This window comes from Bos javanicus, chromosome 12 (assembly GCF_032452875.1).
Source record: "Bos javanicus breed banteng chromosome 12, ARS-OSU_banteng_1.0, whole genome shotgun sequence".
NCBI classification, from domain to species: Eukaryota; Metazoa; Chordata; class Mammalia; order Artiodactyla; family Bovidae; genus Bos; species Bos javanicus.
Window position 1 is genome coordinate 45,705,872 of NC_083879.1, and position 24,066 is coordinate 45,729,937.

Here is a 24,066-nt window from a genome sequence, read left to right on the forward strand (position 1 = left end):
AGTGTGGTAAAAGCCACTGAACATTTTGAAGACAGCTGTGATGTGATCTGCTTGATGTTTAAAATGGATCACTCTTAGGTGATGTTGAGAACAGTAGATTGTGAAGAGAACATAAGGGAAAGCAAAGAGGCATATTAGCAGATATGTTAATATCAGATTAAAGAATGTGTTGCCTAGTTCAAGATATTAGCAGTGGATGCAATAGTGAGTGGTTAAACTCTACATATTTGGAAGGCAATGCCAAGTGGATTTGCTGAATAATTGTGTATAAAATGTGAAAGACAAAGAGAAGTACTCAAGCATTAAGATATAGCAACTGGATGTACTCAAGCATTAAGATACAGCAACTGAAAAGTATGGATAGCCAATTGGTAGTTGGGGAAGAATTTAGCCATTCCCCTCCCCCTCCCAGATGGAATCTATTTTATTTTCCATCTTGATTTCTTTATGTTTTGTAATCATACTTTGGATTATCTGACCAACAGATGAGTCAATAAGTGGTGAAGGGTAGGAAGATTTTATTTGTTTTATTTTATTTTATTTTATTTTTTTCCTCCAACCTGTCAAATAAGCTAGAATTCTGGTTCTTTTATATTTTGGAGTGATTGCATGTTAGAATTCTGGGTCAGTGTTTTCCAAATTGCAGTTTCTCAATCTCCAGCCTCAATCCAACCTAGGAATTTGCCAAAAAATTCAAATTCAAAGGACTGCTCTCAGGCCTAGTTTATCAGAAAGTCTGGGGATGAAGACCAACAATCTTTATATGATCAACAACAAGTCATTTTGTATTTGCTCAAGTTTGGGAAAATTTTCTCTATCTCTCTGCTACTCAAAGTGTGGTTCATAGAATTGCAACAGCATTACTTGAGAGCTCGCTGGAGAGGCAAAAGTATGCACCACTCCAGACATATTGAATTAGAATACACTTTTCAACAACATCCTTTGGTGATTTGTATGTAGATTAATATTGAAAGGTACTGCCTAGGTTTTCGGTCTTCTCCAGATTTGATCAAATATGCTTCAACAGCTACAGAAAAAAGATAGTACTTCAGTGAATAATGCAGCCTCTGTCAGCAGAAGCAAGGGCTCTTCATTAAAAAAGCTGGCACCATGGTCTTTTCTTTTTTTTTTCCATAACTCAGAGATCAACTGTGGGAGAGGTTGCCTCCTTCCTTTAGAAGGCATACGTTTCCATGTTTGATGGTTGAATCACTCAGACAAGGAATTATGTATTAGCCACAGATAGACAGCAAGATAAACAATGTATCCTTTTAGTTCTTATTGCTGAAATTTTCAGCGAATTCTATCATGTACTTGAGAAAATCTACTTGATTCTATAGTTTATCTTGAAAACAAAAGAACTAGTCTAGCCAATACAAGATTAAAAAAATAAAACAGACTGGAGAACCCTCATAAGCTAATTTCAAGACTGACTTTAAACATATTTCAATAAGAACAACATGGCAGCAGTGAAAGGACAAAGATCAATGAAACAGTACAGAGGTCCAGAAAAATACCCACAACAGTCACACAAATATAGTCAACTCAACTTTGACAAAGGAGAAAAGACAGTTAAATGAAGAATGCTTTGTCTTTTCAACAAGTGGTAGTTGCTTTCTATCACTGGAAGCTCACATACAAAAATTAATTTTACAACTTACAAAAAAGTTATTTAAAATGAATCATGGGCTTAACTTTTAAATGAAATATCGCCAACTTCTGGAAGAAAACATAGGAAAACTTCTAGGTGGCCATAAGACTTGTAATGAGTTTTAGAGCCTGTTACGGGTAAAAAATAGACGACCCATGAACTTCCGGATGTTCAAGGTGGTTTTAGAAAAGGCAGAGGAACCAGAGATCAAACTGCCAACATCTGCTGGATCATTGAAAAGCAAGACAGTTCCAGAAAAACATCTATTTTTGCTTTATTGACTATGCCAAAGCCTTTGACTGTGTGGATCACAATACACTGTGGAAAATTCTGAAAGAGATGGGAATACCAGACCACCTGATCTGCCTCTTGAGAAATCTGTATGCAGGTCAGGAAGCAACAGTTAGAACTGGACATGAAACAACAGACTGGTTCCAAATAGAAAAAGGGGTACGTCAAGGCTGTATATTGTCACCCTGCTTATTTAACTTATACGCAGAGTACATCATGAGAAACGTTGGGCTGGAAGAAGCACAAGCTGGAATCAAGATTGCTGGGAGAAATATCAATAACCTCAGATATGCAGATGACAGCACCCTTATGGCAGAAAGCAAAGAAGAACTAAAAAGCCTCTTGTTGAAAGTGAAAGAGGAGAGTGAAAAAGTTGGCTTAAAGCTCAACATTCAGAAAACAAAGATCATGGCATTCGGTCCCATCACTTCATGGGAAAGAGAAGGGGAAACAGTGGAAACAGTGTCAGACTTTATTTTTGGGCCTCCAAAATCACTGCAGATGGTGATTGCAGCCATGAAATTAAAAAATGCTTACTCCTGGGAAGGAAAGTTATGTCCAACCTAGATAGCATATTCAAAAGCAGAGACATTACTTTGCCAACAAGGTCTGTCTAGTCAAGGCTATGGTTTTTCCAGTGGTCATGTATAGATGTGAGAGTTGGACTGTGAAGAAAGCTGAGCACCAAAGAATTGATGCTTTTGAACTGTGGTGTTGGAGAAGACTCTTGAGAGTCCCTTGGATTGCAAGGAGATCCAACCAGTCCATTCTGAAGGAGATCAGTCCTGGGTGTTCTTTGGAAGGAATGATGGTAAAGCTGAGACTCCTGTACTTTGGCCACCTCATGCAAAGAGTTGACTCATTGGAAAAGACCTTGATGCTGGGAGGGATTGGGAGCAGGAAGAGAAGGGGATAACAGAGGATGAGACGGCTGGATGGCATCACCAGCTCTATGGACATAAGTTTGGGTAAACTCTGGGAGTTGGTGATGGAGAGGGACGCCTGGTGTGCTGTGATTCATGGGGTCACAGTTGGACACGACTGAGCGACTGAACTGAACTAAATTAATGGGTAAATAATAATAATAATAGGCTTTCCTGGTAGCACAGAAATAAAGATTTGCCTGCAATGTAGGAGATCTGGGTTCTGTCCATGGGTTGAGAAGATTCACTGGAGAAGGGAATGGCTACCCACTCCAGTATTCTTGCCTGGGAAATCTCATGGACAGAGGATCCTGGTGGGCTACAGTCCATCATGTTGCAAAGAGTCAAACATGACTGAGCAACTAACACTTTCACTTTCATGGGTAAAATTGGGTCCCTTAAAATTCATATGTTAAAGTCCTAATACCTAATACCCAGTACCTCAGAATATGATCTTACTTGGAAATAAGGTTGTGCAAAACGTAATTGTTAAGTAAATGTGAAGCCTTTCTGGAGTAAGGTAGGTCCCTGATTTAATTTGTTGTTTAGATGCTAAGTCATGCCTGAATCTTTTTGATCCCATCACCCACCAGGACTCTCTGGGAGCCTGTCCATGGGATTTTTCCCAAACAAGAATACTGGAATGGTTTACCATTTCCTCCTCCAGGGGCTCTTCCTGATGCAGGGGTCAAACCTGTGTCTCCTGCATTGCCACTGTGTGCCTCTGAGCCACTGGGTGATTCAATATGATTGGTGTCTTTATGTGCTTAGTCATATCTGACTCTTTGCAACCCCTTGGGCTAACTTAACTTGCCAGGCCCCTCTGTCCATGGGGATTCTCCAAGCAAGAATACTGGAGTGGGTTGCCAAGCCCTCTTCCAGGGGATCTTCCCAACCCAGGTCTCCCACATTGAAGGGCAGATTCTTTATCATTTGAGTCACCAAGGAAGCCCAGAAAGAAAATTTGGACACAGGGAGAATGCCAAGTGAAGACAAGAGTTAAGCCACCAGAAGCTAGGAGAAAGATCTGGACCAGATTGCTCCCCACTGGTTTCTGAGGGACTGTGGCCCTACTGACACATTGATCTTGATTTCTAGTCTCTAGAGCTGTGAGACAATGAATCTATTGTTAAAGCCACACTGGCTATAGTAAATTGTTAGGCAGTCCAAGCAGCATAATACAGATGTAGCACCAAAAGCATCATCTGTGAAAGAAAAAGTGGATCGCTTATATTTACTTAAATTAAAAACTTCTTTTCAGCAAAAGCCCATTAAGAAAAACAAAATACAACAACGGACTGTGAGCAAATATTTTAAAAATACATTTCATAAACGAATGCATGCAAATTATGTAAAGAACTCTTAAAACACAGCAATAAGAAAATATTTTTAAAATGAGCAAATGATCTAACAAATACCTTACCAGAGAAGATACATAGATGGCAAATATATTTATGAAAAATGTGTGATATAATTTATAATAATTGCAAATTAAAATAACAGTGACACACCCCTGTGTATCTATTTCAGTGATTGAAGTGAAAGTCCCTTGGTTGTCTCCAACTCTTTGCAACCTCATGGACTATACATTCCATGGAATTCTCCAGGCCAGAATACTGAAGTGGGTAGCCTTTCCCTTCTCCAGGGGATCTTCCCAACCCAGGGACAGAACCTAGGTCTCCAGCATTGCAGGCAGTTTCTTTACCAGCTGAGCCACGAGGGAAGCCCATTTCAGCGATTAAAATCCAAGAAACTGTGACTCCAATGACTGAGAACAACGTGGTGCAAGAGCAACTCTCCTTCATTATTGGTGTCAATATAAAATATACAGCCACTTTAAAAGACAGCTTGTCAGTTTCTGAAAAAAGTAGGTATAGCCTTACCATACACTTCAACAATCACAGTTCTAGATATTTACTCAAGAGATATGGTAGCTAATTTCACATAAAAATTTTCATACAAAATATAACAACTTGGTACATAATTGCTCAAAATTTTTACAATATTCAATATGTCTAAGGAGCACAGGAGCCAATCAAGAGAGCATCCTGGAGCAAATGCTGGAAAAATTTGAGCAACAAACTAAAGCAGTGTTAGATTATAAACCAAAATCTAAAATAAATATGCATGAGTCCATACAGATATAAATAAATGGTTGAATAAATAACTAAGTGGAAGAGAAGAGATGCATCTGCCATGTAGAAGAATATCTAATAATTTATGTAGCTATTTTGCCCTCAAGGAGTTAGAGTGTAATTTTTCTATGTTTAATTGTGGGCTGTGCATAGTGAACTTCTTCCAAGATTATAGCATGGAAAAGGGATTAAAAAAAAAAAAAAAGTCGATTTAGAGTTGAGAACTCTGACAAACACAGCCTCAGCCAGGCGATTAAGGTTAACACCAACTGTGATAAATCATGTTTATATTATGTACTCTTGATATGATGTGATTATATTAGCACTTTGCGCCAGTGGTCTTCCTTCCCCAAACACATAGCTATCACCTAAGCATGAGAAAAACATGAAGCAAATCCCATTTGGGGGATATTCTACAAATACCTAACCAACATTCTTTCAAACTCTCAAGGTCATCAAAAACAAGGAAAATCTGAGAAACTGGCACATCCAAGAAGATACTGAATAGACATCACTATTGAATGCAATGTGGTGTCATGAATATAATCCTATAACAGAAAAAGAAAATTTGTTACAAACTAAGGAAATCAGACATGAGTGAACAACTTCACTTTCACTTTTCACTTCAAAGGAAATCAGAATAAATGATGGACTTTAGTTAACAATAATGTATCAGTACTAATTCATTTATTATAATAATTGCAGTTAAATAACACATGATGTTAATAATAGTGGAAGCAGAGAATGTAGAGGGTGCAGAAAATATGTACTATTTCTCCAGTTTTCATGTAAGACTAAAAGGAGATCAGTGTTGGGTGCTCATTGGAAGGACTGATGCTGAAGCTGAAACTCCAATACTTTGGCCACTTCATGCGAAGAGTTGACTCATTGGAAAAGACTCTGATGCTGGGAGGGATTGGGGGCAGGAGGAGAAGGGGACGACAGAGGATGAGATGGCTGGATGGCATCACCGACTCTATGGATGTGAGTTTGAGTGAACTCCGGGAGATGGTGACAGACAGGGAGGCCCGGCGTGCCGCAATTCACAGGGTCGCAAAGAGTCGAACACGACTGAGCGACCGAACTGAACTGAACTGAATAATCCTTTAATATAAAATATTTGTTTTATAATTGCAAAATGTATGAGTCAAGAATTTTTAGAAGCATAATATGTTTTATTATCATAAGTATGGACATTTTTAGGTAAAAAGTCAAAAAGTGAAATAACACGTTTATCTCTTGAGTTTCTCCTCACATTGGTCATTTAAGATGTTCTTGGAATATTCAAAGAAATTAACCTGAAACTCAAAATCTCAAATAAAAATGCACAATAACAATAGTTAAACAGAATGGTGTACACAATGATCAACTGTTTGAGAGATATCAAATTGTGCCTGTATTCATGTTTAACTTCAAGTGCATTAAATTCTTTAATTAATAAAATTCATTTTAAAGCAATTTTAGGTTCACTAAAATAACTTTTAAATATAATTTTTGCAAGTGAAAAGAGTCAATAGCAGTTGCTTAGTTGGTTGATTATATGATAAATATTTTGTTCCCTACCATGTAACACTTACCAATAAATGCCAATAATAATTGCAACAAAATCTTTTGCTTTTAAAGCTGTGTAAAAGGCAGAAATAATCATGTAATCATCTTGTAATTATATGGTACTTACTATGCAATTACATAGTAAATACATTGTAAATTCAAAATAATTACATGGTTATTTGCATTATGCATAGTATCTAATCCAATTTTGACACATAAAACAGTGGTAGCATCCAAAGGGTTACCCAAATTTCTCCCACCTACACCAGAAGACCAGAAATAATGGAAGTAATTAAAGGCAGTCCTTGAACAAATGCATGACAGTATATTATTGGAAACTACACATTCATATTTATGACATAAGTAGAATTATAAATTAGTGTGGAATGGGATTAGCAATTAGACTATAGATTATCAATTAAAATTTACGCTCAGAATGATTTTGGTGTTATGACAGCAAATGATATTTTATCAAGAACAATTAAGTGAAGACTCTTTAGAAGAAAAAAATGCTATAATGTCATTATGTGTATTATAATGGTTGATAAAGGATTGTCATTTGGCAATTTTAATTATGAAGATATTAGTTTTAAAAGAAGCATTTCAATATATTGAGTAATATTTACAAAAGCTTGTAATATACTTGAGTCCCTAAAGTGTTTATGTCTCAAATGAAAAATTTTGTTTTTTGATAATAAAAACAAAATCATTACCTTTAAAAGTAAGTTCCTTAAGAGACTGACTTCTGAAATGACAGAAGAAGGAGCACAATAGATGCTTTACTCATCAACCATTTATATACAGAGAATTTTATTTCAAAAAACAATTTAAGTCATTGTAAATTATCCTAAGGGTATACAGCAAATGGAAAAAAAGATTCATTCAACAAAATGTACTAAATCTTAGTAATAACAATGAGAGTGTGTGGCATTTGATCCACAACACATTGTCTTCCCTTACAGAAAAACCTAATCTTACAGGGTTCCCTCTTCTTGTATATCACTGCAAGATGGCCAGTCTACTGTTTTTTCTCATTTTCTCCAGCTCTACATTGCTGATTTTGAGGAGATACCCCACTTCCAAGGGCAAAGGAGAAGCCCCAACAAGATGGTAGGAGGGGCAAAATCATGTTTAGAATCAAACCCCATACCTGCCAGAGACACTCAGAGGGTCCAAAGATACCTTCTATGCACCAGGACCCAGAGACCCACAGAGACTGAGACAGAACTGTGTTTGAGTGTCTCCTGAGGAGGTATGGATTTTGAAGCTGAAACTCCAATACTTTGGCCACTTGATGTGAAGAGCTGACTCATTTTAAAAGACCCTGATGCTGGGAAAGATTGAAGGCAGAGGGAGAAGGGGACGATGGAGGATGATATGGTTGGATGGCATCGCCGACTCAATGGACATGAGTTTGGGCAGACTCTGGGAGTTGGTGATGGACAGAGAGGCCTGGCATGCTGTGGTCCATGGGATCACAGAGTCAGACATGACTGAGCAACTGAACTGAACTGAACTGGACTGAGGAGGTATGGGTCACCAGTGGACTGCTGTAGGGGCAAGGGCTCTGGGTGCAGTAGACCTGAGTATGGCATAAGCCCTTTTGGAGGAGGTCACCATTAACCCCACCCTAGAGCCACCAGAACTTACACAGGACTGGGGAAACAGACTCTTGGAGGACACAGACAAAACCTTGTATGCAGCAAGACAGGAGAAAGGAACAGTAACCCCCAAAAGACTGACCCAGACTTGCCCATGAGGAACCAGGAGTCACTGGCAGAGAAGTGGGTCAACAGTGGCCTGCTGCAGGGTTGGGGTCCCTGCGTGTAAAAATGCGTGCATGGGACCTCTTGAAGGAGGTCACCATTATCTTTACTACATCCACAATAGTTTGGCCTCAGGTCAAATAACAGGAAGGGAACACAGCACAGATCATCAATAGAAAGTTGGATTAAAGATTTACTATTCATGGTACATCAGAACAAGACCCAGTTTCCCCCTCAGTCAGTCTCTCCCATCGGGAGGCTTTCATAAGCCTCTTCTCCTTTTCTGTCAGAGAGCAGACAGACTGAAAACCAAAATCACAGAAAACTAACCAATCTGATCACATGGACCATAGCCTTGTCTAACTCAATGAAGTTATGAGCCATATTGTGTAGGGCCACCCAAGATGGATGGGTCATGGTGAAGAGTTCTGACAAAATGTTGTCCACTGGAGAAGGAAATGGCAAACCACTTCAGCATGCTTGCCTTGAGAACTCCATGAACAGTATGAAAAGGCAAAAAGGTATGAAACTGAAGGATGAACTCCCCATGTTGGTAGGTGCACAAAATGCTGCTGGAGATGAGTGGAGCAATAACTCCAGGAAGAATGAAGAGATGGAGCCAAAGCAAAAACAACATCCAAATGGGGATGTGACTTGTGATGCAAATAAAGTCTGATGCTATAAATCAGTATTGCATCAGTTCAGTTCAGTTCATTTCACTTGCATCAATTCAGTTCAGTCGCTCAGTCATGTCCAACTCTTTGCAACCCCATGAATTGCAGCACGCCAGGCCTCCCTGTCCATCACCATCTCCCAAGTTCACTTAAACTCAAGTCCATTGAGTCGGTGATGCCACCCAGCCATCTCATCCTCTGTCGTCCCCTTCGCCTCCTGCCCCCAATCCCTCCCAGCATCAGAGTCTTTTCCAATGAGTCAACTCTTCGCATGAGGTGGCCAAAGTACTGGAGTTTCAGCTTTAGCATCATTCCTTCCAAAGAACACCCAGGGCTGATCTCCTTTAGAATGGACTGGTTGGATCTCCTTGCAGTCCGAGGGACTCTCAAGACTTCTCCAACACCATAGTTCAAAAGCATCAATTCTTTGGTGCTCAGCTTTCTTCACAGTCCAACTCTCACATCCATACATGACCACTGGAAAAACCATAGCCTTGACTAGACAGAACTTTGTTGCATAAGAACCTGGAATGTTAGGTCCATGAATCAAGGCAAATTAGAAGTTGTCAAACAGGAAATGGAAAGAGTGAACATCAACATTTTAGGAATCAATGAACTAAAATGGACTGGAATGGGTGAATTTAACTCAGATGATCATTATATCTACTACTGTGGGCAAGAATCCCTTAGAATAAATGGAGTGGCCATCATAGTCAAAAAAAGGGTCCAAAATGCAGTACTTGGATACAATCTCAAAAATGGCAGTATGATCTCTGTTCATTTTCAAGGCAAACCATTCAATATCACAGTAATCCAAGTCTATGCCTCAATCAATAATGCTGAAGAAGATTAACTGGAATGGTTCTATGAAGACCTATAATACCTTCTAAAATTAACACCCAAAAAAGATGTCCCCTTCATTATAGGGGACTGGAATGCAAAAGTAAGAAGTCAAGACATACCTGGAACAACAGGCAAATTTGGCCATGGAGGACAGAATGAAGCAGGGCAAAGGCTAATACAGTTTTGCCAAGAGAATGCACTGGGCATAGGAAACACCCTCTTCCAACAATACAAGAGAAGACTCTTCAGATCAGTCCAGTCGCTCAGTCATGTCCGACTCTTTGCGACCCCATGAACTGCAGCACATCAAGCCTCCCTACACGTGGACAAAACCAGATGGTCTATACCAAAATCAAATTGATTATACTCTTTGCAGCGAAAGATGGAGAAGCTCTATGCAGTCAGCAAAAATAAGACCAGAAGCTGAATATGGCTCATAACATGAACTCCTTGTTGCCAAATTCAGACTTAAATTGAAGAAAGTAGGGAAAACTACTAGATCATTCAGGTATGACCTAAATCAAATCCCTTACAATTATACAGTGGAAGTGAGGAATACATTCAAGGGATTAGATCTGATAGACAGAGTGCCTGAAGAACTATGGATGGAGGTTCGTGACACTGTACAAGAGGGAGTGATCAAGGCCATCCCCAAGAAAAAGTAATGCAAAAAGGCAAAATGGGTGTCTGAGGAGGCCTTGCAAATAGCTGTGAAAAGAAGAGAAGCAAAAGGCAAAGGAGGAAAGGAAAGACATACCCATTTGAATGCAGAGTTCCAAAGACTAGCAAGGAGAGTAAGAAAGCCTTCCTCAGTGATCAGTGCAAAGAAATAGAGGAAAACAACAGAATGGGAAAGACTAGAGATCTCTTCAAGAATATTAGAGATATCAAGGGAATATTTTGTGCAAAGATGGGCACAAAAAAGGACAGAAATGACACGGACCTAATAGAAGCAGAAGATATTAAGAAGTGGCAAGAATACACAGAAGAACTATACAAAAAAGATCTTCATGACCCAGATAATCATGATAGTGTAATCACTCAACTAGAGCCATCCTGGAAAGGAAAGTCTAGAGGGCCTTAGAAAACATCACTATGAACAAAGCTAGTGGAGGTGATGAAATTCCAGTTGAGTGATTTAAAATCCTAAAAGTTGATGCTGTGAAAGTGCTACACTCAATTCACCAGCAAATTTGGAAAACTCAGCAGTGGCCACAGGACTGAAAAAGGTCAGGTTTCATTCCAGTCCCAAAGAAAGGTGATGCCAAAGCATGCTCAAACCACCACACAACTGCACTCATCTCACATGTTAGTAAAGTAATGCTCAAAATTCTCCAAGCCTGGCTTCAACAGTACGTGAACTTAGAACTTCCAGATGTTCAAGCTGGATTTAAAAAAAGCAGAGGAACCAGAGATCAAATTGCCAACATCTGTTGGATTATCGAAAATGCAAGAGAGTTCCAGAAAAACATCTACTTTTGCTTTATTTACTATGCCAAAGTCTTTGACTGTGTGCATCACAGCAAAGTGTGGAAAATTCTGTAAGAGGTGGGAATACCAGACCACCTTACCTGCCTCCTGAAAAATCTGTGTGCAGGTCAAGAAGCAATAATTAGAAATGAACATGGAACAACAGACTGGTTCCAAATCAGGAAAGGAGTGCATAAAGGCTATATACTGTCAACCCTGCTTATTTAACTTATATGCAGAGTACATTATGTGAATTGCTGGACTCAATGAAGTACAAGCTGGAATCAAGATTGCCGGAAGAAATATCAATAACCTCAGATAAGCTTATGATACCATCCTTATGGCAGAAAGTGAGGAACTAAAGAACCTCTTGTTGAAAGTGAAAGAGGAGAGTGAAAAAGTTGGCTTAAAACTCAACATTCAGAGAACTAACATCATGGCATCTCGTCCCATCATTTCATGGCAAATAGATGAGGAATCAATGAAAACAATGAGAGACTTTATTTGGGGGGGCTCCAAAATCACTGCAGATGGTGATTGCAGCCATGAAATTAAAAGACACTTGATCCTTGGAAGAAAAGCTATAACAAATCTAGACAGCATATTAAAAAAGCAGAGACATTACTTTGCCAACAAATGTCCATCTAGTCCAAGCTATGTTTTTTCCAGTAGTCATGTATGGATGTGAGAGTTGGACTATAAAGAAAGCTGAGTGCCTAAAATTGATGCTTTTGAACTGTGGTGTTGGAGAAGACTCTTGAGAGTGCCTTGGACTGCAAGGAGATCCAACCAGTCCATCCTAAAGGAAATCAGTCCTGAATATTCATTGGAAGGACTGATGGCTGAAGCTGAAACTCCGATACTTTGGCCACCTAATGTGAAGAGCTGATTCACTGCAAAACACCCTGATGCTGGGCAGGATTGAAAGCAGGAGGAGAAGGGGACAACAAAGGATGAGATGGTTTGATGGCATCACTGATTCAATCAACATGAGTTTGAACGAGCTCTGGGAGTTGGTGATGGAAAGGGAAGCCTGGAGTGCTACAATCCATAGGGTCACAAAGAGTTGGACATGACTGAGCGATTGAACTGAATGAACTGAAACTACACAAGAGAAACGAAAACATATGACCATGTAAAGGTTTTTTACATGAAAGATCACAGAAATTACATTTGTAATAGCCCAAAACAATGCATATACCCATCTGCTGGTGAATGTATTAAAAAAAAAATGTGGTTATACCTACAATGAAATCAGATCAGATCAGATCAGTCGCTCAGTCGTGTCCGACTCTTTGTGACCCCATGAATTGCAGCACGCCAGGCTTCCCTGTCCATCACCAACTCCCAGAGTTCACTCAGACTCATGTCCATCGAGTCAGTGATGCCATCTAGCCATCTCATACTCTGTCATCCCCTTCTCCTCTTGCCCCCAATCCCTCCCAGCATCAGAGTCTTTTCCAATGAGTCAACTCTTCGCATGAGGTGGTCAAAGTACTGGACGTTCAGCTTTAGTATCACTTCTTCCAAAGAAATCCCAGGACTGATCTCCTTCAGAATGGACTGGATGGATCTCCTTGCAGTCCAAGGGACTCTCAAGAGTCTTCTCCAACACCACAGTTCAAAAGCATCAATTCTTCGGCACTCAGCCTTCTTCACAGTCCAACTCTCACATCCATACATGGCCACTGGAAAAACCATAGCCTTGACTAGATGAACCTTTGGAGGCAAGGTAATGTCTCTGCTTTTGAATATGCTATCTAGGTTGGTCATAACTTTCCTTCCAAGGAGTAAGCGTCTTTTAATTTCATGGCTGCAGTCACTATTTGTAGCGATCTTGGAGCCCAGAAAAATAAAGTCTGACACTGTTTCCACTTTTTCCATCTATTTCCCATGAAGTGATGGGACCGGATGCCATGATCTTAGTTTTCTGACTGTTGAGGTTTAAGCCAACTTTTTCACTCTCCTCTTTCACTTTCATCAAGAGGCTTTTGAGTTCCTCTTTACTTTCTGCCATAAGGGTGGTGTCATCTACATATCTGAGGTTATTGATATTTCTCCAGGCAATCTTGATTCCAGCTTGTGCTTCTTCCAGCCCAGTGTTTCTCATGATGTACTCTGTATATAAGTTAAATAAGCAGGGTGACAATATACAGCCTTGACGTACTCCTTTTCCTATTTGGAACCAGTCTGTTGTTCCATGTCCAGTTCTAACTGTTGCTTCCTCACCTGCATACAAATTTCTCAAGAGGCAGGTCAGGTGGTCTGGTATTCCCATCTCTTTCAGAATTTTCCACAGTTTATTGTGATCCACACAGTCAAAGGCTTTGCCATAATCAATAAAGCAGAAATCGATGTTTTTCTGGAACGCTCTTGCTTTTTCCATGATCCAGTGGATGATGGCAATTTGATCTCTGGTTCCTCTTCCTTTTCTAAAACCAGCTTGAATATCAGGAAGCTCACGGTTCACATATTGCTGAAGCCTAGCTTGGAGAATTTTGAGCATTACTTTACTAGCGTGTGAGATGAGTGCAATTGTGTGGTAGTTTGAGCATTCTTTGGCACTGCCTTTCTTTGGGATTAGAATGAAAACTGACCTTTTCCAGTCCTGTGGCCACTGCTGAGTTTTCCAAATTTGCTGGCATATTGAGTGCAACACTTTCACAGTATCATCTTTCAGGATTTGGAATAGCTCAACTGGAATTCCATCACTTCCACTAGCTTTGTTCGTAGTGATGCTTTCTAAGGCCCACTTAACTTCACATTCCAGGATGTCTGGCTCTAGGTGAGTGATCACACCATTGTGATTATCTGGGTCGTGAAGATCTTTTTTGTACAGTTCTTCTGTGCATTCTTGCCATCTCTTCTTAATATCTTCTGCTTCTGTTAGTTCCATACCATTTCTGTCCTTTATCGAGCCCATCTTTGCATGAAATGTTCCTTTGGTCTCTCTGATTTTCTTGAAGAGATCCCTAGTCTTTCCCATTCTACTGTTTTCCTCTATTTCTTTACATTGATCGCTGAAGAAGGCTTTCTTATCTCTTCTTGCTCTTCTTTGGAACTTTGCATTCAGATGCTTATATCTTTCCTCTTCTCCTTTGCTTTTGGCTTCTCTTCTTTTCACAGCTATTTGTAAGGCCTCCCCAGACAGCCATTTTGCTTTTTTGCATTTCTTTTCCATGGGGATGGTCTTGATCCCTGTCTCCTTTACAATGTCACGAACCTCAATCCATAGCTCATCATGCACTCTATCTATCAGATGTAGGCCCTTAAATCTATTTCTCACTTCCACTGTATAATCATAAGGAATTTGATTTAGGTCATACCTGAATGGTCTAGTGGTTTTCCCTACTTTCTTCAATTTAAGTCTGAATTTGGCAATAAGGAGTTCCTGATCTGAGCCACAGTCAGCTCCTGGTCTTGTTTTTGCTGACTGTATAGAGTGTCTCCATCTTTGGCTGCAAAAAATATAATCCATTTGATTTCAGTGTTGACCATCTGGTAATGTCTATGTATAGAGTCTTCTCTTGTCTTGTTGGAAGAGTGTGTTTGTTATGACCAGTGCATTTTCTTGGCAAAACTCTATTAGTCTTTGCCCTGCTTCATTCTATATTCCAAGGCCAAATTTGCCTGTTACCCCAGATGTTTCTTGACTTCCTACTTTTGCATTCCAGTCCCCTGTAATGAAAAGGACATCTTTTTTGGGTGTTAGTTCTAAAAGGTCTAGTAGGTCTTCATAGAACCGTTCAACTTCAGCTTCTTCAGCATTACTGGTTGGGGCATAGACTTGAATTACTGTGATATTGAATGGTTTGCCTTGGAAACAAACAGAGATCATCCTGTCGTTTTTGAGATTGCATCCAAGTACTGCATTTCGGACTCTTTTGTTGACCATGATGTCCACTCCATTTCTTCTGAGGGATTCCTGCCCGCAGTAGTAGATATTATGGTCATCTGAGTTAAATTTACCCATTCCAGTCCATTTCAGTTTGCTGATTCCTAGAATGTCGGCATTCACTCTTGCCATCTCTTGTTTGACCACTTCCAATTTGCCTTGATTCACGGACCTGACATTCCAGGTTCCTATGCAATATTGCTCTTTACAGCATCGGACCTTGCTTCTATCACCAGTCACATCCACAGCTGGGTATTCTTTTTGCTTTGGCTCCGTCCCTTCATTCTTTCTGGAGTTATTTCTCCACTGATCTCCAGTAGCATATTGGGCCCGTACTGACCTGGGGAGTTTCTCTTTCCGTATCCTATCATTTTGCCTTTTCATACTGTTCATGGGGTTCTCAAGGCAAGAATACAGAAGTGGTTTGCCATTCCCTTCTCCAGTAGACCACATTCTGTCAGATCTCTCCACCATGACCCGCCCATCTTGGGTTGCCCCACGGGCATGGCTTAGATTCATTGAGTTAGACAAGGCTGTGGTCCTAGTGTGATTAGATTGACTAGTTTTCTGTGAGTAGGATTTCAGAGTGTTTGCCCTCTGATGCCCTCTTGCAACACCTACTGTCTTACTTGGGTTTCTCTTACCTTGGGCATGGGGTATCTCTTCACGGCTGCTCCAGCAAAGTGCAGCCATTGCTCCTTACCTTGGACGAGGGGTATCTCCTCACCGCCACCCTTCCTAACCTTCAACGTGGGATAGCTCCTCTAGGCCCTCCTGCGAATGAGTGAAATGCTGATACATGCTGCAACATGGATGAACTCTTAAAGTAATATGCTGAATGAAAGAAGCCAGCTGCAAAAGACCATGTTATGTATGATTTTATTTACGTAAAAGGGTTTTCCTCATGACTCAGCAATAAAGAATCCACTTGTAATACAGGAGACACTAGTTCAGTCCCTGGGTCAAGAAGATCCCTTGACAGAGTAAATGACAACCCATTCCAGTATTCTTGTTGGGAAAATCACATGGATAGAGGAGCCTGGCAGGCTAATTGTCACAGGGTCTCAAAGAGTCCAATAGCACTGAGCAGGCATGCATGAGCATATTTATGTGAAATATCCAGAAAACCCAAATCTTTAGAGATAGTAAGTATATTAGCATTTTTCTGAGACTAGAGTTGGAAATAGGAAGTGACAGCAGTGGCTAACAAGTATGTTTTTGGAATAATAGAATGCACTGAAGTCATAGCACAGAAATGTTTACACAAACAAACAACAAAGAGTAATAAAAATCATTGCTTTGTGCTCTTAAAGCAAGTGAATATATGGTACATATGTGATAATTCAGTGAACTTTTTTAGTAGGTTCTTTGGTAAATAACTGTAGCTATCACATATAATTTCTCAAGTCAAAGATAATAATGCTAAATAAAGAGTTACATGGACATATATGCCCCTACTTTGTCTCCCATTTCATAGCATCTTCTCTCAATTATTTGGAGAATACTCTGTATCAGTCACCATAGGAAACTGAAATTAAGAACTGTAGTCCTATGTTCTGACCTATTCTAAGCAATAGGAACAAATCCATTTTAAGCATTAAAATACTCAAATTTTGTATTCTAGATTATTTTTCTCATAGATGTTAGGTATATTTCCAAGTAACTTGAGAACTGCTACCTTCAATTTAAGGTGCTTTTTTTAATTCTTAGAATTCTGCACCTAATTCTAGTAAGCAACGTGATCTAATATTAACTTTTTGTTGAATTTTTGCTACTCTCTCAAAAATACATCTTGTATAATGTATTATAATATGGCTTACATCAAAAGGCATAATGTTAACATCCAACCTTGTTTATTCAAGTCAATCTACTTATACATACAAATCTGATATTTACCTCTTAAAATATTTAACAGGCGTAAGTGCCCATAAATCAGTTATGACAATCATTGTTAAAGCAATCAATAGTAAGGAATATGCATTAATTCAAATGATATTGATAGGCTCATGAACCAGCATCAGTCTTCTGTGAAGTAAGAAAAATGAGACATCTTCCAAAAAATCAATATTTTCCTTTTTATGTCATTCATTTGAAGATTATCAATAATACATTACTTTTTTACCTGATGTGTCAAGGTTCTAATTTTTAAATACAGGTATCTTTATATTTCAGTGTAAAATTATAATCTACAGGGGACTGAAAGGCTAAAATCTTTTAATAGAAATATTTTTGAGGTTTAATTATTGCTTAAAAACACATGTGTATATATATTTACACAGACATATATATATATATATATATATATACACACTTATACATATACTGTTGATGTATTTTTGTGTGCAGTAGCATAATAAAACTCTGTTTTACTAAAATGTGCCTTCATTTCATTCTAAAGGTAGATTGCATGAAAGAAATAACAGAAATATCAACACCCACCTTTTTTAGCTCCTGTGAACTGATATGTTACACAGGTATGTACTTAGGTAAAAATACAAAATGAGAAATTACAACACCCATTCATCAAAAAAAGAAACATTTTAATTGGTTATAGGTGGAAAATATCCACTTGACAGTCAGTTTCTCACTTTTCATGTAAGTGCTTTGCTGCTTGGATGCCTAATCTTGTTTAGTGTAGGAAAAGTAATTTGACATGAAAGTACCTAGATGGCTGCCGAAAATTAATTGCCAATTAAAAAAGAAAAATGTTTGTGCTACTCTATAAACAAGCCAACATATAAACCTTTCAGTCTTGTTGCTTTATTTATGTCTTTATAGATCTGGTTTCAAGCTATTTGCATACAATTTACAAATTCATATTATAATTCTCCAGTATATTTATGATTTTATAGTTGTATATATTTTATCTCCATGAGAAATATTTATTTCTGTATGCTTCTGTTGCTTATTATTTAACAAAAACATCACATTGCATTTGATAGTTTATGTATCTTCTTTAGAATAAGACATTTTTATTTGTAAAGGGGAAAGAAAATATTTTACCACCACAAAGAGGCACAAATGAGTACATTAGAGTATGCATGCACAACACACCACTCACTCACCATGCACACTCATGCGCACACGTACACACACACAGACACACACACAAAGCACAGAAACTCAATCTTAGAAAAATGCTCTTTACCCTTCAGCTCTATTCTGGTCTCCAAAATATTGAGGCTAACAATTTTTTAGAGATAAAAGGAAATGCTTTTTCATATGAAGGAAACTTTATTTGAGAAGTTAATGGATTCTGATAACTTTCAGTACTTGAGTCATTATAAATTATTGATCATTTGGAAATCTAAATCCTCAAAAAAGAACATCCTTCAGATTCTTAGCTCTCTTGTCTAAAAGGATAATCTGGCACTGAGGATAAAATGTGGAGCCACATAATAAGAGAACATCAAATGAAGAGAGCAAAATACCAATGTTTTAAAAATGTTAGATGGGAAACCAGTAAAATGTTTATGTGTATTTTTATATTTATATATGAAAGATGGATAAATATTAAAGAAATAAAGGTACTTGAGCCTAGATATGAGTCAGTTAGGTGATCTCAGCAGTATATAATATGAATGTTACATAAATTTAAAAGACAAGGCTCAATCCAGTTTTCTACAACATTGAGTTATGTGATGCACAGGAGTTCAAATTCTGTGCAACCAATTTGCTACACTGACTTCAGAAGTTCAACTCTATCCTTGCTTGGTAAAGAATTGAAATTTCACTTTTTAAATAATCATCAAATACCATTTTATATTTGTATCATAGTTTTGTAGGACTGTGTATGTCATTAACACTATCCTACTTACTATCTGGCACATTCTCAAACTTCCTATCTTGAAATTTCAGCAGATTTTGCTGGCTATGTAAAATTACCAGTGAGATGAAAGGGGTCATTTATTCCAGATCAAATATTCATCAAAACTATCACACTGCATCAGAGGTGGAGGATGGATGATGAAAAGAAGATACTTGTTACATTTCTGGCATCTGTCCTGGCTTTTTCTTCCCTAATAAGGTTATAGAGGTTGTGATGACTATAGTAGCTCTAATAATTCTGACTAAGGAAATGATGGCTTTGGTGCTTAAATGAGAGATGGAAGAAGTATGGGAGTTCATGGCTATGGTAGAGCTGCTTGTGTATGTTCAGATTTTCATGGTGGTCATATTGTACACATGAGAGGATACATGTTCATTCAACTGAAAATGGTATTGTTAATTTCTTCTCAGCACTAAGTCCAATACTACTTCATACTGATATTGGAGTGGATGGCAAAACAACAGGAAAAGCAGATGTAAACTTAATGACACATGAAGTAGCAGTGGCTAGCCGTGTCTAAAGATAAGAATAACACACAGCATTAATATACTGAACTTTTCTTGAATTATAGCCCTGGAAGTGCCTTTGGAATGTGAGGATCTGAAATGGGGTGCTATGGAAGAGATGGAATGGATAAAATGGGAGATGAATGATCTGTTGGGAGAATGGGAATGTGGAATGATTTATAATGGAGATACGGTATTCCTGATGGCTTAGGTGGCAGTTCAGGAAGTAGAGGTTACTATAGGCAAGATAACGGAAATGAGGTGGATGATCTGTGATGTATCAAAGTATAACCACCAGCATACAGAGTTCTGACCACAGTATCTGATATAGTAAGCTTTCTTCCAGATTTAATTTCTTTTGTGTTTTAGGAAGTTTATAATGACTGAAGGAATATGTTCTCAAAATATTGCTTGATAAAGCAGCAGATTGTGACGAAATGATGTTTTCTGTTTGTTTTATTTGTTGCGTTTGTTGGTGGTGTTCTTGTTCAGTCACTAAGTCAGGTCCAACTCTTTGCAACCTCATGAACTGCAGCACGTCAGGTTTCTCTGTCCTTCATCATCTCCTGGAGCTTGCTCAAATTCATGTCCACTGAGTCAGTGATGCCATTCAACGATCTCATCCTCTATTGCTCCCTTCTTCTCTTGCCTTCAATCTTTCTCAGCATCAGGGTCTTTTCCAATGAGTCAGCTCTTCACATCAGGTGGCCAAAGTATTAGAGCTTAAGCTTCAACATCACTCCTTCCAATGAATATTCAGGGTTTATTTCCTTTAGAATTGACTGGTTGGATCTCCTTGCAGTCCAAGGGACTCTCAAGAGTCTTCTCCAGCACCACAATTGAAAGCATCAATTCTCTGGCACTCAGGTTTCTTTACAATCCAACTCTCACATCCATACATTACTACTGGAAAAACCATAGCTTTAAACTTATGGACCTTGTTGGTAAAATGATGTCTCTGCATTTTAATACACTGTCTAGGTTTTTCATAGCTTTTCTTCCAAGGAGCAAGTGTCTTTTAATTTCATGGCTGCAGTCACCATCCACAGTGATTTGGGAGACCTAGAAGATAAAATCTGTCACTATTTCCACTTTTTTCCCATCTATTTGCCATGAATTATGTGAATACCATGATGTTAGCTTTTTGAATATTGAGTGAATTTTAAGCCAATTTTTTCACTCTCCTCTTTTGCCCTTATCTAGAGGCTTTTTGGAGAAGGCAACGGCACCCCACTCCAGTACTCTTGCCTGGAAAATCCCATGGGTGGAGGAGCCTGGTGGGCTGCAGTCCATGTGGTCGCTAACAGTCAGACATGACTGAGTGACTTTCCTTTCACTTTTCACTTTCATGCATTGGAGGAGGAAATGGCAACCCACTCCAGTGTTCTTGCCTGGAGAATCCCAGGGATGGGGAAGCCTGGTGGGCTGCCATCTATGGGGTCGCACAGAGTCGACCACGACTGAAGCGACTTAGCAGCAGCAACAGCAGCAGAGGCTTTTTAGTTCCTCTTAACTTTCTGCCATTAGAGTGGTATCATCTGCAAATTTGAGGTTGTTGATATTTCTCCTGGCAATCTTAACTTCAGTTTGTGAGTCATCCAACCCAGCATTTTGCTTGAGGTACTCTGCATATAATTTAAATAAGCTGGGTGACAATATACAGCCTTGACATACTCCTTTCCTGATTTGGAACCAGTCTGTTGTTCCATATCCGGTTCTAACTTTTGCTTCTTGTCCTGCATACAGGTTTCTCAGGAGACAGATAAGGTTGTCTGTTGAGAGTAAAATATTATATTGAAGAAATAAAATAAGTACATGGTATGATCTGCATTAGGAGAAGGCAATGGCACCCCACTCCAGTACTCTTGCCTGGAAAATCCCATGGATGGAAGAGCCTGGTGGGCTGCAGTCCATCGGGTCTCAAGGAGTCAGACAGGACTGAGCGACTTCACTTTCACTTTTCACTTTCATGCATTGGAGAAGGAAATGGCAACCCACTCTAGTATTCTTGCCTGGAGAATCCCAAGGACGGGGGAGCCTGGTGGGCTGCCATCTGTGGGGACGCACAGAGTCGGACACGACTGAAGCAACTTAGGAGTAGCAGGAGCAGCAGCATGATCTGCATTATTTCTAAACTGAACTACTGCAAAAGTAGTCAAGAATATAATTCTTAATATTTAGTATTTATTGATTTTCTAATCATATGTTCTATACTGTGAAAGGTGTCTTTACCTAGATGGCCTCATTACTTTCCTGCAAGGTAGATAGCAATATTTCTAGTAATGTGAAAAATAATGCAATAAGTCCTCTCTAAATAAAACATTACTTTGCTTTTGTATTCATGGGTCTCCAGAACAGTTTCTTATTCTATATCTCTAGTTTTAGTTACTGCAATTTTAAAAACATATTTGAAAATTATGCTGCAGATGAAATAATTGCTTATCATTCCTTAAGTCTCAGTAGAACTCCAATAGTCAATTTCACTTAAAAATTAGAAATAGGTAAATAAAAACTACTGTCTTCATCATAGTACCATATATGAATAATTAATTGTCACTATATGGTATAAAATACATTATATATTATCAGATAATGCAAAATTACATATATTACATGTGCTGTGCTGTGCTTAGTTGCTCAGCTGTGTCTGACTGTTTGCGACCCCAGGGACAGTAGCCTGCCAGGCTCCTCTGTCCATGGGGATTCTCCTGGCAAGAATACTAGAGTGGGCTGCCATTTCCTCCTCCAGGGGATCTTCCCAATCCAGGAATCAAACCCAGGTTTCCTGCATTGCCAGCGGATTCTTTACTGTCTGAGCCACGTGGGAAGCCCAATATATGGTATAAAATATATTATATTTTATCAAATAATGCAACATTACATGCATTTTCAAACCAAAGAAACTTCAAATTGTTTTCTACCTTTAGTTAGCATTTTCTAGATAGATGAAGAGTTGGACATGGTTGATTGTTCACAAGACCTCTGCTTTCAGCCAGATGGAGTTGTGTGTTCCAGTTGCAGGATATATGGTATCCCAGCTCTATGACTTCGTATCTGTGCAATGGCACCTGTATTTACACAACCATGTCTGTAGCACTCACTGAGAATAGTTTCTCATCCATAGTGTTCTTTAAATATTAGCTGAATGAATGAATGCATGGATGGAAAATGATTATTTGATTAATATTGGTGTTCCTTACTAGACTAAGATTCTTGAATGGAAGAGAAGAGCTTCTTGTAATGCTAACGGTTTTTCTGCATATCGAGGATTCAGTTGAACTTGGCATATCAGGCATCATGTAAGTATATATACACAAGCACACATTCACAGAGAAACACCTAGGTTTTTATCTCTTTCACTCTGTTCATTTTTTTTGCTTTTAGTACTATTTCTAACATATGTTAAAAGAGAATATTTGTTAAAAGCCTGCACGTTATCTTACTCCCTGTATACGGTTTATCAACCACTAACAAAATTACCATCCAAGTAGGAAGCCTATTGTACATTTGTTTGACCTCACTGTGCCCTGAAGAATAGATATTTGAGGATGCTGATTGATCTAAATGTAAAATAAGCTCATCGTCAATTTGAATTTATCTAGAATAATTTTCACATGCTTGGCATTTAACAAAATTATGATATACATTAAATCTTGATGAAATACATGTTCTCAGTCTTTTCACAAGAGCACATGTAAAAGAAAGAAGTCTGTAATTAATACTTAAAACTTTTATCTACATTTTGAATCTATTACCACATACTGTGCGTTCATGTGAGAATCACTAAAATTCTTTCATTCTGCTTCTGCTGTTGAACTTGTAGAATATAATATTTCACCTACCAATGTATCTGTTTTGTTGTGAGGAAGAAATGAGATTATGTGTGGTAAAATGTCTTGTGAATTATAAAGCACAATGTCCATATGCTATTCTGTTACTTGGTGGTTTCTGTCTAGGCATGTTCCAGACAGAAAGCTTGTTGTCAATTATTCTAATAAATTTGAAAAGTTGAGCTTCCGACCAAAGATAGACATCTTTGCATTTAGTCTTTCTAACTATTGACATAATGGCTAATGTAGCAATGTGAGAAAATTTTCCCTTTTTCATTAAATCCAAAATTTTTCATCCCATATAGAAGAGAGAAACTTTCTCCAAGTATGTTCTACAATTCCTACCCATTATTATGCTAGATTAGTTAGCATAGATTCATACTAGCAATCAATTGATCACATGCTCATAAGAGCATGCTCAAATAGGTGTGCTTATATTTGCTGCTGTTCTGTATTTGTTCAAGATTTCTCCTATGAATGAAAATACAACAACAAACTGTCACATATATTTTATTTATTTATTTATTTATTTTTGCTTTTTATTTTTTATTTATTTTTTTTCACTTTTTTTTTCTTTAATAGAAAATTATTTAATTAGTATACATGTGTTCCCCATCCTGAACCCTCCTCCCTCCTCCCTCCCCACACCATCCCTCTGGGTCGTCCCAGTGCACCAGCCCCAAGCATCCAGCATCGTGCAAA

The 24,066-nt window shown here is 38.5% G+C and overlaps 1 pseudogene; it reads left to right on the forward strand.

Moving 5' to 3' along the window:
* Positions 1-4,629: 4,629 nt before the first annotated feature.
* LOC133258028 (heterogeneous nuclear ribonucleoprotein H3-like) lies at positions 4,630-19,897 on the forward strand (annotated as a pseudogene).
* The last annotated feature ends 4,169 nt before the right edge of the window (positions 19,898-24,066 follow it).